Below are 15,484 nucleotides of genomic sequence, written 5' to 3' on the forward strand. Positions count from 1 at the left end.
TTTCTTCACCGACGAACTAAGATTGGGCTCTATGGACTAGGTTTGACTTCTCAGCTGCCACGTGAGTGTTAAATAGGTTAACTTCTTTCCCCGCAGTTAGCGCTTGATTAGCGTTTCTTCCCACCCTTGTTGAGAAGGCTTTGGTTACTTCTTCTGAGCAGAGGGTAGAAGATAACTGAACAAAGAGTAATTATTAAATTTTCTGTTACAAAGTCCTAATTGCACTTGGAATTCAGGGAACGACGAGGTCAGGATGTGATCTGAGGACTTGAAACTTAAACCCTTTGTAGGATGTGGATGGGTTGAGAACAAGTGTCAAGGCATTACAGTTGGGAGCACCTTCTAGTTGCTGGATGGAGTGCTGCCCGTTTCATGGATTGCTTCGCAAAGCCAATTAGATCTTCAAATTAAAATATATATTACAGTCTAGGGCTGTAGGGACTTAATCAACCAAGGTTAGATGGAGCCTGCCAGTAATGTCTCGAGTCTTTGCATCACGAAACTCAAAACACCTGGCTTATAGGAACACTTCTCAGAACTTTATCTTGAGCCATTTTACTGTCATCATGCACACAGATCTAACTAGTTTATTCCATCTGTATGGAATTAGTTAATAACATAATTATGAGACTAGAAAAGTTTGTGTGAGATGTGGTGCCTTTTAAAATCATGTTCCTATAGGCAAATATTGTCAAGCTTTACATTCGGTCATTTTTATACAAAAACAAAAGATTTATTTTCTTTTTCCATTTATATAATTACTTGAGCATGTTTTTCCAAAGTACACACATCCCATTCATCCTCCCTTTAGTGACTATCATGCTACAGGTATGTATTTATTCAGGAAAGTGTCAGCTGTTTTCTGACTAGTCAAAGTATTCAATGTAGGTTCAACTCCAAAACTCTCTCCATTTAAAGCTGTTTATGTAAAGGAAAGGACGCAGATCAGTAAACCTTAAGATTCTCGATTTGCTTCTGGGTCATTGTGCTAGACTAGACACTTAAGAATGCAGGATTGGCCTGACCGGGCAGTGGTGCAATGGATAGAGCATCAGCCTGGGATGCTGAGGACCAAGGGTCAGAACCACAAGGTCGCTGGTTTGAGCACAGGCTCACCAGCTTCAGCATGGGGTTGCTGGCTTGAGCATGGGATCATAGATAGGATATGGTTGCTGGCTCGGCTAGAGCACCCCCCCCCCCACCTGTCAAGGCACATATGAGAAAGCAATCAGTGAACAACTAAGGTGCCACAACAAAGAATTGATGCTTCTCATCTCTTTCCCTTCCTGTCTCTTTCTTTCTCTTTTTTTCTTTTGTGCGCATGCATGCTAAAATAAAAACAAAACAATTGAACGTCACCACCCTAGCCCTAAAGAAGCATGCAATATAATAGAGAAAAGTAAGCCAAAATTATAATTCACTGCATTCTTGATAACTCAGAGGCATATTCAAAGCGTGGCAAATGGAGAGGATGATTGAGAGACAGCTTTCTTGACACATGACTCTTGAACTGATAAGAATAATGAGGAGCCTGACCTGTGGTGGCACAGTGGATAACGCGTCGACCTGGAAATGCTGAGGTCGCCGGTTCGAAACCCTGAGCTTGCCTGGTCAAGGCACATACGGGAGTTGATGCTTCCAGCTCCTCCCCCCTTCTCTCTCTCTGTCTCTCTCTCTCCCTCTCTCTCTCCTCTCTAAAAATGAATAAAGAAAAAAAGAAAAAAGAAAAGAATAATGAGGAGGCTACGGCCTTCCAGGAAGAAGGTTCAGTTTAGGAGCAAAAGAGCTTGCACCTAAATGGTTGGAGCACAGACCATGTGTCTTTAATAAAGGATACATTACATTTGGTGTGCTCTGGGAGAAGGCATGCAAGTGTGAAACAGTTTTTCCATAAAAACTGGTTTGCTGAGGTTATCAGAGAACCATGGTTTACACATGCAGGGGAAGGCAAAGTAGGTTTACAGTTGTGAGTTTATTCTTGTATTATTTATTAATCATAACCTACATGTCTTTTTCCATACAAACAACTGTAAACCTACTCTCGCCTACCCCTATACTATACATTGGTTTGCTCATACTATCCTGCTTAATTTAAAGATAGGAAAACATGGAAGAGAAAAAAATAAACTTATTTTTTTCCTTTAAGAACCAAAAGATGCCTTGGAGGAAGTAAGTGTTGTAAGTCACTTAGTAGTTAGGTGATCTGTGATGCAGAATTTCTGTCAGCATAGCAAACTGGTTTCAAAAACATTGACACTCAGTAAATTAGACTTCTTTTGTGTGGCATGCCTCTGGTCGAGTTGAAATAAATCCACCCATGGCCTAAAATGGTTAACTTTGTGTACTGCTTTAGGAATATGTAGTAAGCCATGTTTTACATTTCTATCATGAAACACAGAAATACATTTTATTGAGCACATTGTTTTTTTTGAGATTCTTATTATTTTTAAGTGAGAGGAGAGGAGATAGTGAGACAGACTCCACATCCCCTGGACTGGGATCCACCCAGCAACCCCTGTCTGGAGCAGATGCTTGAATCAACCTAGCTATTTTTAGGGCCTGAGAGGAGGCGTTCTGACCAACCAAGCTATCCTCAGTGCCCAGGGCCAACACTTGAACAAATTGAGCCACTGGCTATGGAAGGGCAAGAGAGAAAGAAAGGACAGCGGGAAGGGGAAAGAAGCAGATGGTTACTTCCCTTGTGTGCCCTGACCAGGAATCAAACCCAGGGTGTCCATATGCCACTGATGCTCTATCCACTGAGCAAACCAGCAAGGGTCATTTCTGAGATTATGACTTGCCAAAATCCTCTTCACACGCATATTTCTTTGACCAGATCTTTTTTTGTGTGTGTATTTTTCTGAAGTTGGAAACGGGGAGGCAGTCAGACAGACTCCCGCATGCGCCCGACCAGAATCCACCGGCATGCCCACCAGGGGGCGATGCTCTGCCCATCTGGGGGATTGCTCTGTTGCAACCAGAGCCATTTCAGCGCCTGAGGCAGAGGCCACAGAGCCATCCTCAGCGCCCGGGCCAACTTTGCTCCAATGGAGCCTTGGCTGCGGGAGGGGAAGAGAGAGACAGAGAGGAAGGAGAGGGGGAGGGGTGGAGAAGCAGATGGGCGCTTCTCCTGTGTGCCCTGGCTGAGAATTGAACCTGGGACTCCTGCACACCAGGCTGATGCTCTACCACTGAGCCAACCGGCCAGGGTTTGACCAGATCTTATTCATTCTACTTCTCTTCTTGAACAGGTCTGTTCCGCTCCAGTCCTGCTAATATTGCCCTTGTAGGGGCTCTTTTCACTCGACATTGGGAATTTCAGAGACCTTTTATGTGGTCTCCCTACATTCATTCTTACCCGTCTCCAACTCATTTTCTGTTCTGCAGCCTAGGACTTGTTTTAAATTGCAGCATTAACATAAAACACTTTGCCTTTAGGATAAAGTTGTATAAATCTCCACTTGACGTACTTGGTCCTGCCTACCTCTCCAGGCTGGTGTTTAGCCCTTATCTCCCTTGCTGTCATTATTCTACTTATATCGCACATCTTCCAGTTCCTTGAACTTTCCCGACACGCTTTTGCCTCTGGGACTTTACATATATTCCATTGCCTATGGCCTTTGTTTTCAACCTTTTTATACTTGGGGACTGGTGAAAATAGGAGATATTACCCTGAGCTTAAGTGCATTCTACTGAGATCATTGAGTCTATAATCTTCATACAACATCAGAGTGCTTAACTCTTTTGTGGACCTATGAACAAACAGTTGAAAAACACTGACCTACAGCACTTTTCTGCCTGCCTACTTTCTTTATACATTTCAGGTCTCTGTTTAAAAAGCACTCACTCAAGGTTTCCTTGAATTAGGGACCCCTTTAACATGCTTCCAGGGCACACTTCCTTTCATAACATTTACAACTACAGGGGTCCTCAGAGTATGACGCAGTTCCATTCCTACAACAGTGATTGTAACCCAAATTTTGGTGTAAGCCTGACACACACGGAACACTTGAGCTTTTAACAGTCCACAATGGCGTAGGTAAGCGTACTGGGGGACGCCAACTCCCTCACTCATATGCCACGTTACTGCATATTCTTCCGCCACGCTCAACCAAACTATATAGTTTGCCAACATAGTCTGTAAGTATGGCACTAACGGCGTAAGTCAAAACATGTCTCAATTTTTTTTTTAAGTTTTTACAGGAGTGAGCATTGTAAACTCGAAACGTTGTATGTCAAGACTGTCGTAACCTGAGGACTCCATGTATTGGTTTTAGTTCTACCCTTCCTCTTGTAAACTTTGTGTATTCTTAAAACCAGGCACAATGACACTACCGAATAGTAATTGAATAAATCCCCAGGGGCTTATCAAGGTCTGAATATCATTGAGAAAAGATTAAGAGGTGAAGCTGAAATATTACAATAAGCTATAATGTTGGAGTAAAAAAGAATTAAGTGCTACCCTTTATGGAGCACTAACATTGTGCCAGACACTGTGTGAGATACTTCCTATTTAGTGTCCCATTTAATCCTTTGATCTAGATGATAGTATTCCCATTTTATAAATAAAAATCTGAGCTTCAGGGAGGTGAATTGGCTCAAAGTTACACAGGGGGAAAAAGTAGTAGAGCCAAGATCTGAACCCCAGATTTCTTCCTCAAGAGTCTGTTGCTTGCCCTGGCCAGGTAGCTCAGTTGGTTAGAGAGTTGTCTAGATAAGCCAAAGTTGCAGGTTCAATACCCTGCTGAGGCACATACAAGAATCAACCAATGAATGCATAAATAAATAGAACGACAAATTGATCTCGCTCCCCCTCCTTCTCTGTCTCTTTCTCCCTCTCCTTCTCTCTCCTTTCTCTATCTCTCCCTGTCCCTCTCTCCCCACTTCTTTCTTTCTCCCTCTAAAATCAATAAATTAAAATTTTTTAAAGGGTCTGTTGCTTAATAAGGGCATGGACCCCCAGCGCCTGGCATGTGCTAAGTTCTTTTTTTTTTTTTTTTTTCTGACAGCAACAGTGGAGGGGACAGATAGAGACAGACATACAGGAAGGGGGAAAGAGATGAGACGCATTAATTCTTCATTGAGGCTCCTTAGTCTCTTTAGTTGTTCATAAGTTCTTTCTTAAAAAGAGGAAACCACTGTGCATACTGAAAGAGTTTATTTGGGGCTTTTTTTTTTTTAACTTGAGTATAGTTTGTTAAAATCCTGTTAAAACATAAGGGTCAAGGGGAAATAAAAATCAAAGAATCACTGTAGGAAAAAGCCTTTAGGTCTGGCACCTGGGAGAACTCTGGAGAGGTGGCGGTGTGAGGAACTTCACCTTCTTAAGGGAAGGAGTCTCCCCCCAACAACTCCCCTTCTCCCCTCTTACCTGCTATTACGGACTGTTTTTAAAATTAGCTTTAAATGGGAGTTTGGTTAAATGAAGTTTTTTAAAAAGATTAATGATAAAAAATTAAAATTTGAAACTTTCTTGATAATATAAAGGGCTCCATATAAGATCATACCAATTTAGTACCCAAGTGTTTATACTACCCAAATTAGCCTCTTATATCATTTATGGTTCTCTTTGGTGGCTTTTTACACTCCCAAGGGAAGATAATGGATGTCATTAGTATATAATCCTTTCATATCTCCTTAGCTACCAACTGAAAGGATTTTAATGACTGTCTATAATATTATGCAGTATTTAGGCAGCTTTATTTAACTGAAGAAGTTCACTAGTACTGTTAATTAAGCAGAATTAGGGTTTGGGGGGTTTTTTTTTGGTTTTCTTGTATTTTTCTGAAGTTGGAAACGGGAGGCAGGCAGACAGACACCCACATGCACCCGACCAGAATCCACCTGGCATGCCCACCAGGGGGCGATGCTCCGCCCATCTGGGGCGCTGCTCTGTTGCAACCAGAGCCATTCTAGCACCTGAGGCAGAGGCCATGGAGCCATCCTCAGCGCCCGGGCCAACTTTGCTCCAATGGAGTCATGGCTACGGGAGGGGAAGAGAGAGACAGAGAGGAAGGAGAGGGGGAGAGGTGGAGAAGCAGATGGGCACTTCTCCTGTGTGCCCTGGCCGGGAATCGAACCTGGGACTCCTGCACGCCAGGCCGACGCTCTACCACTGAGCCAACCGGCCAGGGCCGAATTGTTATTAAAAAGAACAGAAAATTCAGAAATGTGGTCTCTAAGAGTTGGGCAGATAAGTTAATTTATGTTCACCTCATTAAAGATGACCACTGCTCATGTGGGACAGCTAATTGCCCTACTTGCTTGGGAAGGGGCTTGGTTATGCTAATGTGTGTTGGGGGAGGGCTTTCACGCCAAAAGGTTTTAAAAGGAGGAGCTAAGAGGAAGTTTTGGGAGAGAGGAAGAGTCCATGGTGTAGCAAGGCCACGTGGAGGAGGCAGCCAAAAATGGCGGAATGGGGAAGGAGAAGGAGGAGATGGGGAACAGAGATGAATAAGACTGGTGAGGTTGAAGCCTTTGATTCTAGGAAAACTCGGATGAGTCACCTTTGTGAGTGCTGAATAAGTGGATTTTGGAGCCTAGTGTCTTTCTTACTTGCTTGCCGAGTGCGAGTCTAAAATAAAGGAAAATGGACCACCAGTTTTTGGCTCAATTGTTTCTCTACAATTGATCCCAGTCAAACCTGAACCTGCGTCAGCCAGGCAGCTAGGATGGTGCCCGCGGTTACTGGCTTTATACTAAGCACATTTAGCATCGTTCTGTTTTAGTATAGACTGAGCCTAATTGGGTGGTACACCATGATGGCTAATTTAGCTAAGGAGAGGAACTAGAAATCACCATGAAACTTAACAAAAAAAGACTGAATATATCGATAGAAACTGACTTTGCAACTTCATGACCAGGAATTTAGTCATTCTAATAGACGAAGAATAAAGATAGATGAAGAATAAAGTGAATAAAATAATTACAGTTTGAGAATGCAGCGTGTGTCATTATTTCTATAGTTTCAGAGATGAGATAATCTAGGTATTCAATCAACAAAAATGCAACCACTCGCATTTTTTTCTGTACCTTTGGTGTTCAGAGTTTTAATACCGCCCATTTTAACTATTATAATTGACCCCAAAGATTGATGATAAGGAATTACTTGTAATTTTGCTGAAGCACAAATCCTAATGTGACTTTTAAGATTAGTGATAATTCACCTGACCAGGCAGTGGCACAGTGGATAGAGCGTCGGACTGGGATGCAGAGGGCCCAGGTTCAAAACCCTGAGGTTGCCAGCTTGAGCACGGACTCATCTGGTTTAAGCAAAGCTCATCATCTTGAGCCCAAGGTCACTGGCTTGAGCAAGAGGTCACTTGGTCTGCTGTAGTCCCCCAGTGAAGGCACATATGAGAAAGTAATCAGTGAGCAACTAAAGTGCTGCAACGAAAAATTGATGCTTCTCATCTCTCTCCCTTCCTGTCTGTCTATCCCTCTCTCTCTGTCAAAAAAAAAAAAAGAAAAGAAAAAAGATTGATGATAATCCTTAGTGAATGATTGTCTCGGAATCCATGCCAGTGTGCACATGTCGTTGCTCTGTTATAGGTCTGAAAGAAAGGTCACTTAAATGCTTGGTATGCTATACATTTTAAATTTGATGGAGGAAATTATATGCTGTGGTTGTGTTTACAAACAAAAAGCCTCAAGAAAACCATGAGATATATTCTTTAATCGTCTATGCTCCTTTGTATAAAATGCTGGCTCATCACTACTGACTTTGGGGAAGGCTCAAACTTTTAACTTGCCATTTCAGCTAGGAAAAGAGAGGGAGTAAAGAAATGGATTCATGGATTACTCCTAGTAGAGTAAAACACCAAGTGATATTGTCGTTTGTATGGAAGATCGTTTAATTGAAAGGTGCAAATCCTGGTACAAGGTCAATTTAACAAATCATTAGAAGGGGTTGTGGTTAATCCTCACCTTGGATCTGAGAATGATGGATTCTTTCTCCAGTTTACAGAATTGAAGAATCCTTTTGGCTTTTTAGAATTTGAATTAAGAACAGAAAATCTCTTGCCGTAAATTACAAACATTCACAATTTTACCAGTGCTTATTCACCTCTTGCAGTAGCATTGTCAAAATATCAACTTGATTTTACTCTTTTCTGTTTCTCTTTGCTGGTTGATTAGAGTGCCCTCGTGTGTCTTTATGATGTAATATCATTTCAAGTTTTACAATAGTGTCAATGTAATGGGGTTTTTTTCTTCTCAAATGATTTCCTCTGTGGATGGAAAAAGGGACCACATACTGAACCTGACAAACTCCAGGGAGGGGAGCATGGTGGCCTTGCAAACTCAGAGACAAAAAGTAACCACACAGGATGGTCTGAAATTAAAACTTTCTAATTAAAAGCAGCTCGTGGTGGTAGTCATGTCCTAGGGAGGTATTTTTCTGTAACAAAGGTCAATGCTTACCTTAATTGAGCCTATTTTTTCATCTACAATAATGTACCTGATAACATGCCTTTAAAACTTAAGGGTAATCTTTTCCTGCCCTGCTCAGGGCAAATGTTCCACCAGAGCAGAGACCAACAAACTCCCTCATTGTTATTATTATCATCTTAATTAACTATCTTTTGCCTGTCTATATAAAAGAAGTTTCTGTATACACATTTTTACCTGTTACCCAATCCCAGAGGTTTCCCTGCTTTGCTTTCTCCTGCCTCCCTAATCTGTCAACAATCAATAGCATGTAACCCCCGTACATCTTCCCCTTTGATTCTAATGTATAAAATAAATGGCAAAACCACCATTTTCTGGGGCATTTTCTCAATTTGTTGAGACCTTGCTTCCCTGCAGTTGTTGACAGTTTGGCCCAAATAAACTCATAAAAATTCTTACAGGTTTGGAAGATTGATCTCTAAAAAGCTGTAGGTGACTTAAGGCCAAGTCACATACCTTGTTCAGTAGCGTTCTGAGATAAAAATGGACAATTTTGTCTTGAACATTAGTGGTTTCTCAGAAGATTAAGTCTTTTATGCATATTAAGGCAAAAAAAAGTATACTGATAATAGATTTTTAAATTGAGTATATACAAATATATATATATACATATATGACTTATCAAACAACCATGACAGTATTACTGTTACTTAGAACTGCAGAAGCACATTTGTTTTGTGACTGGTTTGCTCCAAGTACTCAAATTCCTGTGCTGTTTGCTCTGATGCTCAGCAAAATATACTTGATGGACATGGGCCAAGGATACTGCATAGCCATGGGACTCAGTAAAGCCTAGTATTCTGAATGGAAAATTCGCTCTTGGCTTGCTATACACCAAGACCGGTCCAGGCATAAACTGCCCCTCATATCTCCATCATCCATTTATTCATTCAACAAATCTTCCTGAACATCAGCTTCCTCTGCGCTAGCCATTGCTCAGGCACTAGATATAATGCAGTGAGCAAAACAGATTTATTCTTTCTGATGCCTTTAGAAACTCTAGCAGTCCTACTGTGCAATGCGAACTATTAACAGTGAACCTCCTAATGTAGAGAGATTGTTGAGGACTGGCTCAGGTTTTTTTAATGCAGTAGTCATTAAAAAAAAAAAATTGTGTCAAAAAAAAATGTATTTGTGTCCAAGAATATGCCTTCTTAAAATTTTAACGGGTGGCCAACTTGCCCACTCGTTTACCGCTGTACCTGTTGTGTATGAGAATACATTTCCCCATCCTTGCCAACAATTCCATCTGTCTCTTTACTCTTTTTTTTTTTCTTTTTTTTTTTGTGACAGAGACAGAGAGAGGGACAGATAGGGACAGACAGGAAGGGAGAGAGATGAAAGCATCAATTCTTTGTTGCAGCACCTTAGTTCATTGATTGCTTTCTCATATATGCCTTGACCAGGGGGCTACAGCAGAGTGAGTGACCCCTTGCTCAAACCATCAACCTTGCGCTCAAGCTGGTGAGCTATGCTCAAACCAGATGAGCCCACGCTCAAGCCTGCATGCGACCTTGACGTTTCGAACCTGGGTCCTCTGCATCCCAGTCTGACACTATCCACTGCGCCACTGCCTGGCCAGGCTGTCTCTTTACCCTTATGATTGTCTTACTAATACAGTAATGTAACCTTTTTCTTTCATCCGTCATACCCTCTTGTCTCTTAGACATATTTATTAAAACAGAAATGTCTCAGAAAGGGGAACAGATTTCTTCAGATTAAAAAAAAAAGGGAGGGTTTAAAAAGAATCTATTGTGTTGCTTTGAAAATGCATGGGTGTCATAATTAAGATAACAGTATTATGTTATCAAGCAAATTGGAGAGGCAGCTGGGCCAAGTGTGTGTAAATGTCAGAGGCGGTTCCCCAGACCCCAGTAAAGGGATGACCAGTGAGTTGAAGCTAGGAGTTGACTCATCAGGAAAACTAAGAAAGGTAGATGCAGGGATTTGCAGGGATCATGAGGAAAGACAAGAATGAAAAAGGTAAGGGCGAAAAGGGAACAGGACCGACTAGGAGAAAGAAGTCAACTTGAAAGCCCCAAGGCGCTTAGTGATCAAGACTAAGAACTATGGCCTGACCAGGCAGTGGTGCAGTGGATAGAGTGTCGGACTGGGACGCAGAGAACCCTGTTCAAAACCCCAAGGTATCCTGATTGAGCACAGGCTCATCCAGTTTGAGCACGAACTCACCAGCTTGAGCAAGGGATTGCTCGCTGGCTTGAGCATTGGATCATAGATGTGACCTATGGTCACTGGCTTGAGCCCAAGGTCGCTGGCTTGAGCAAGGGGTCACTCAGTCTGCAGTAGCCCCCTGGTCAAGGCACATATGAGAAAGCAATCACTGAACAACTAAGGAGGTTGCAACAAAGAGTTGATACTTCTCATCTCTCTCCCTTCCTGTCTGTCTGTCCCCATCTATCCCTCTCATTGACTCTCTGTCTCTGTCAAAAAAAAAAAAAAAAAAAAAAAGACTAAGAACTATGTGGTGGGAACTTGACTGTGAGAAAAACAGGAAGTTTAGATTGGCCCTAATTGACCATATAGCTGAAGGAGATACCTTTAAGGTCTAAAACCTTTAAACTTATTAAAAGCTCAACTGGAGGAACTTTTAACTTTCTCAAGATAGATAATCAGACAGATGATGTCTTAGGAAATGTAAAACAAAACACCCCTTTTGCCCTTAAGGTACAGTTTATTTTTCATCACTTATGTTTATGAAGGGATGAAGGGAGGTGAATAAAAAAATGTCTTGCATTAATAATCCATTTCTCAGATTTATGGCCTAAGCAGGAGTTCTCTTTTCCCAAATACAGTATTTCTGTATTTTCTATTCTAGTAAAATAGAGGAAGACATAATTGGATGTTCTAACTTAATAACTCTTTCTTCCCATAATTTTTTTCCAGCATGTAGAAATATGGGTAAACAAGCAGAAGTATTAATGTAAAGATACTATTATTGTAATTACATTTTTTTTTTTACTTAAAATTATTTTTTTAAGTTACTGATGTTAGAGAGATAGGGAGGTAGGAAGAGAGAGAGAGACAGGAACATCAATCACTCTGTTCCTGTATGTGCCCTGACTGAGGATCAAACTGGCAACTTCTGCGCTTCAGGACGATGCTCTAACCCAGTGGACCCCAACCTTTTTTGGGCCACGGACTGGTTTAATGTCAGAAAATATTTTCACGGACAGGCCTTTAGGGTGGGACGGATAAATGCACAAAATAAAATTATGCGACCGGCGTAAAAACTGTGGTATTTTTAAATATAATTGTCGAACTTACGAGACAAGCGTCAAGAGTGAGTGAGTCTTAGATGGATGTAACAGAGGGAATCTGGTCATTTTTTAAAAATAAAATATTGTTCAGAGTTAAATATAAATAAAACGGAAATAATGTAAGTTATTTATTCTTTCTCTGTGGACTGGTACCAAATGGCCCACGGACCAGTAGCGGTCGTGGCCCGGGGGTTGGGGACCACTGCTCTAACCAACTAAGCTATCTGGCCACAGCTTTTTTATTTTACATTTTTAAACAGCTTTATTGAGGTATAATTTACATCCCTCAAAATTCATGCATTCAAAGGGTACAATGCAGTAACTTAGAAGATTTGAAGAGTTGTGTAAAAATCACCACAATTCAGTTTTAGAATATTTCCACCACTCCAAAAGAGATCCCTTGTAATCATGGGCAGTTAGTCCTCATCACTACCTCCATTCTCAGGCAACTACTAATCTACTTACTTTCTGTCTGTAGCTTTGCCCTTTCTGGTCATTTTATATAAATTGGCTCATGCAATATGCAGTTTTTTGTGTCTGACCTCTTTCACTTAGCATAGTGTTTTTGAGATTCATCTGTGTTGCAGCATGTATTGTTCAATAATATTCCACTCTATGAATATACCACATTTTATTTTTCATGTACCAATTGATAGGCATTGGGATTGTTATACTTTGTGGCTACTTTTATTGTGTGTACATGTTTCTTTCTAATGTTTTTATTTTTTTCTTGCATAATTGCACTGGATAGACCTTCCAGTATAGTATTGAATAGAAGTGGAGAAAGCAGATGTCCTTTCCATTTTTTCCCCTTTTTCTATCTTAGGGGGAAAACCTTCAGTCTTTTACTGCTGAATGTGAAGTGAGCTATAGGTTTTTTGTAGATGCCCTTTATCAAGTTGGGGATGTTCAATTCCATTCCTAGTTTGTTCAGCATTTTTATCATGAGTGGATCTTGGGTTTTATCCAATGTTTTTCCTTTGAATATCAAAATGATCAATGGTTTTTGTCCTTTATTGTATTAATATGGTGTATTACTTTAATTGAATTTTGAATGTTAAATCAATCTTGCATTTCAGGGATAATTTCCACTTATGATGTATAATCTTTTTTTTTTTTTTTTTTGTATTTTTCTGAAGCTGGAAACGGGGAGAGACAGTCAGACAGACTCTCACATGTGCCCGACCGGGATCCACCCGGCATGCCCACCAGGGGGCAACGCTCTGCCCCTCCGGGGCATCTCTCTGTCGCGACCAGAGCCACTCTAGTGCGTGGGGCAGAGGCCAAGGAGCCATCCCCAGCGCCCAGGCCATCCTTGCTCCAATGGAGCCTCACTGCAGGAGGGGAAGAGAGAGACAGAGAGGAAGGAGAGGGGGAGGGGTGGAGAAGCAGATGGGCGCTTCTCCTGTGTGCCCTGGCCGGGAATTGAACCCGGGACTCCCGCACGCCAGGCCGATGCTCTACCGCTCAGCCAACCGGCCAGGGACAATAATGTATAATCTTTTCTATATGTTGCTGGATTTGGTTGCTAATATTTTGATGAGGACTTCTGCAGGTCCATTTATGACAGATATTATTCTGTAGTTTTCTTAGGATATCTTTGTTTGGCTTTAATATCAGAGAAATATTGTTTTCAAAGAATGAATTGGGAAATGTTTCCTCCCCAATTCCCCAATATATTCTGGAAGGTGTATGAAGAATTGATATTATTTCTTCTTTAAATATTTGATAGAATTCATCAATGAAACCATCTGGGTCTGGACTTTTCTTTGAGGAAGATTTTTTTTTTTTTTTACAGAGAGAGAGTCAGAGAGAGAGGGAGGGACAGATAGGGACAGCCAGGAATGGAGAGAGATGAGAAGCATCAATTAGTTTTTCGTTGCTATACTTTAGTTGTTCATTGATTGCTTTCTAATATGTGCCTTGACCGTGGGCCTTCAGCAGACTGAGTAACCCCTTAAGCCAGCCACCTTGGGTCCAAGTTAGTGAACTTTACTCAAACCAGATGAGCCCACACTCAAGCTGGCGACCTTGGGGTCTCGAAGCTGGGTCCTCTGCATCCCAGTCCGATGCTCTATCCACTGCACCACAGCCTGGTCAGGCGAGGAAGATTTTTAATTGACTAATTCAATTTCTTTACTTGCTATAGATCTCATCAGATTTTCTACTGTGCATTACTTTTTTTTTGATTGAAGTAAAATACATGAACATAAATTTTACTATTTTAACCATGTTTAATGTATAATTAAGTGACATTAAGTACTTTCACATTGTTGCGCAGTCATCACGACCATCCATCTCAAAACATCACTTAGCATATTTTCCAGGTTCATCCATATTGTAGCATGTGTTAGAATTCCTTTTTAAAGCTGAATAATATTACACTGTATGTAGCTGCCTCTTGGTTTGTCCATTCATCTGTCGATAGACACTTGCCTGGGCAGTTTCACCTTTTGACTATTGTAACTAAAGCTACTATAAAACATGGCTGAATGTACAAATATTTGTTCAAGTCTGCTTCTGTTCTTTCAAGTATACAGTAGTCCCCCGTTTTGCTTTGTTTAGTTTCAGTTATCCATGGTCAATCATGGTCCAAAAATCTTAAATAGAAAATTCCAGAAATACTTTCTAAGTTTAAATTGTGTGCCATTCTGAATAGAATGATGAAATCTTACACTGTCCCACTCCCACGGAGGATGTGAATCATCTCTTTGTCTAGTGACTCCGTGCTGTCTACTCTCCCTGCCTGGTAGTCACTTAGTAGCCATCATGGTTATCAGATTGATTATCATTGTATCACAGTACTTATGTTCAAGTAACTCTTATTTTACTTAATACCACATTCATATAACTTTCATTACAGCATACTGTTATAACTTTTATTTTCATTGTCATTAATCTCTTACTGTGTCTGATTTATAAATTAAACTTTATCATAGGTGTGTGTATATGGATGGATGGATGTACATACATATAGCAAAAACAGTATATGTGGAGTTCAGTACTATCCAGTTTCAGGCATCCACTGGCGGTCTTGGAATGTATCCCCTGCAGATAAGGGGGACTGTTGTGTACCCAGAAATAGAGTTGCTAGATTACATAGTAAGTCTCAGTTTACTTTACCTTTTTGAGGGACAAACATATTGTTTTCCACAACACCTGCACCATGTTACATTCTCATCATCAACGCACAGGGCTTCTCATTTCTCCACATCTCCACTGCTAGCCAGACTTGTCATTTTCTGTTTGTTTGTTTGTTTGTTTGTTTGTTATGATAACAGCCCTCCTAATGGGTGTGAAGCAGTATCTCACTGTGGTTTTGACTTACACTTCCCTAATGATTTATGGTGTTGAGCATTTTTTTGTATTTTTTAGATAGTTAATACATGTACATTGTTTAATTTGAGGGGCGGTTATACAACAGATTTTTTTTTTTTTTTTCTATTTTTCCGAAGCTGGAAACGGGGAGAGACAGTCAGACAGACTCCCGCATGCTCCCGACCGGGATCCACCCGGCACGCCCACCAGGGGGCGACGCTCTGCCCCTCGGGGGCTTCGCTCTGTTGTGACTGGAGCCACTCTAGCGCCTGGGGCAGAGGCCAAGGAGCCAACCCCAGCGCTCGGGCCATCTTTGCTCCAATGGAGCCTCGCTGCGGGAGGGGAAGAGAGAGACAGAGAGGAAGGAGAGGGGGAGGGGTGGAGAAGCAGATGGGCGCTTCTCCTGTGTGCCCTGGCCGGGAATCGAACCCGGGACCCCT

The 15,484-nt window shown here is 41.3% G+C and overlaps 1 protein-coding gene across 1 annotated transcript in view; it reads left to right on the forward strand.

Annotated features, from left to right (window-relative positions):
- Window positions 1-15,484, forward strand: part of INTS9 (integrator complex subunit 9) — a 101,587-nt gene that overhangs the window by 493 nt on the left and 85,610 nt on the right. The window lies entirely within an intron of this gene.

Source organism: Saccopteryx leptura, chromosome 1, assembly GCF_036850995.1.
Source record: "Saccopteryx leptura isolate mSacLep1 chromosome 1, mSacLep1_pri_phased_curated, whole genome shotgun sequence".
Lineage (NCBI taxonomy): Eukaryota > Metazoa > Chordata > Mammalia > Chiroptera > Emballonuridae > Saccopteryx > Saccopteryx leptura.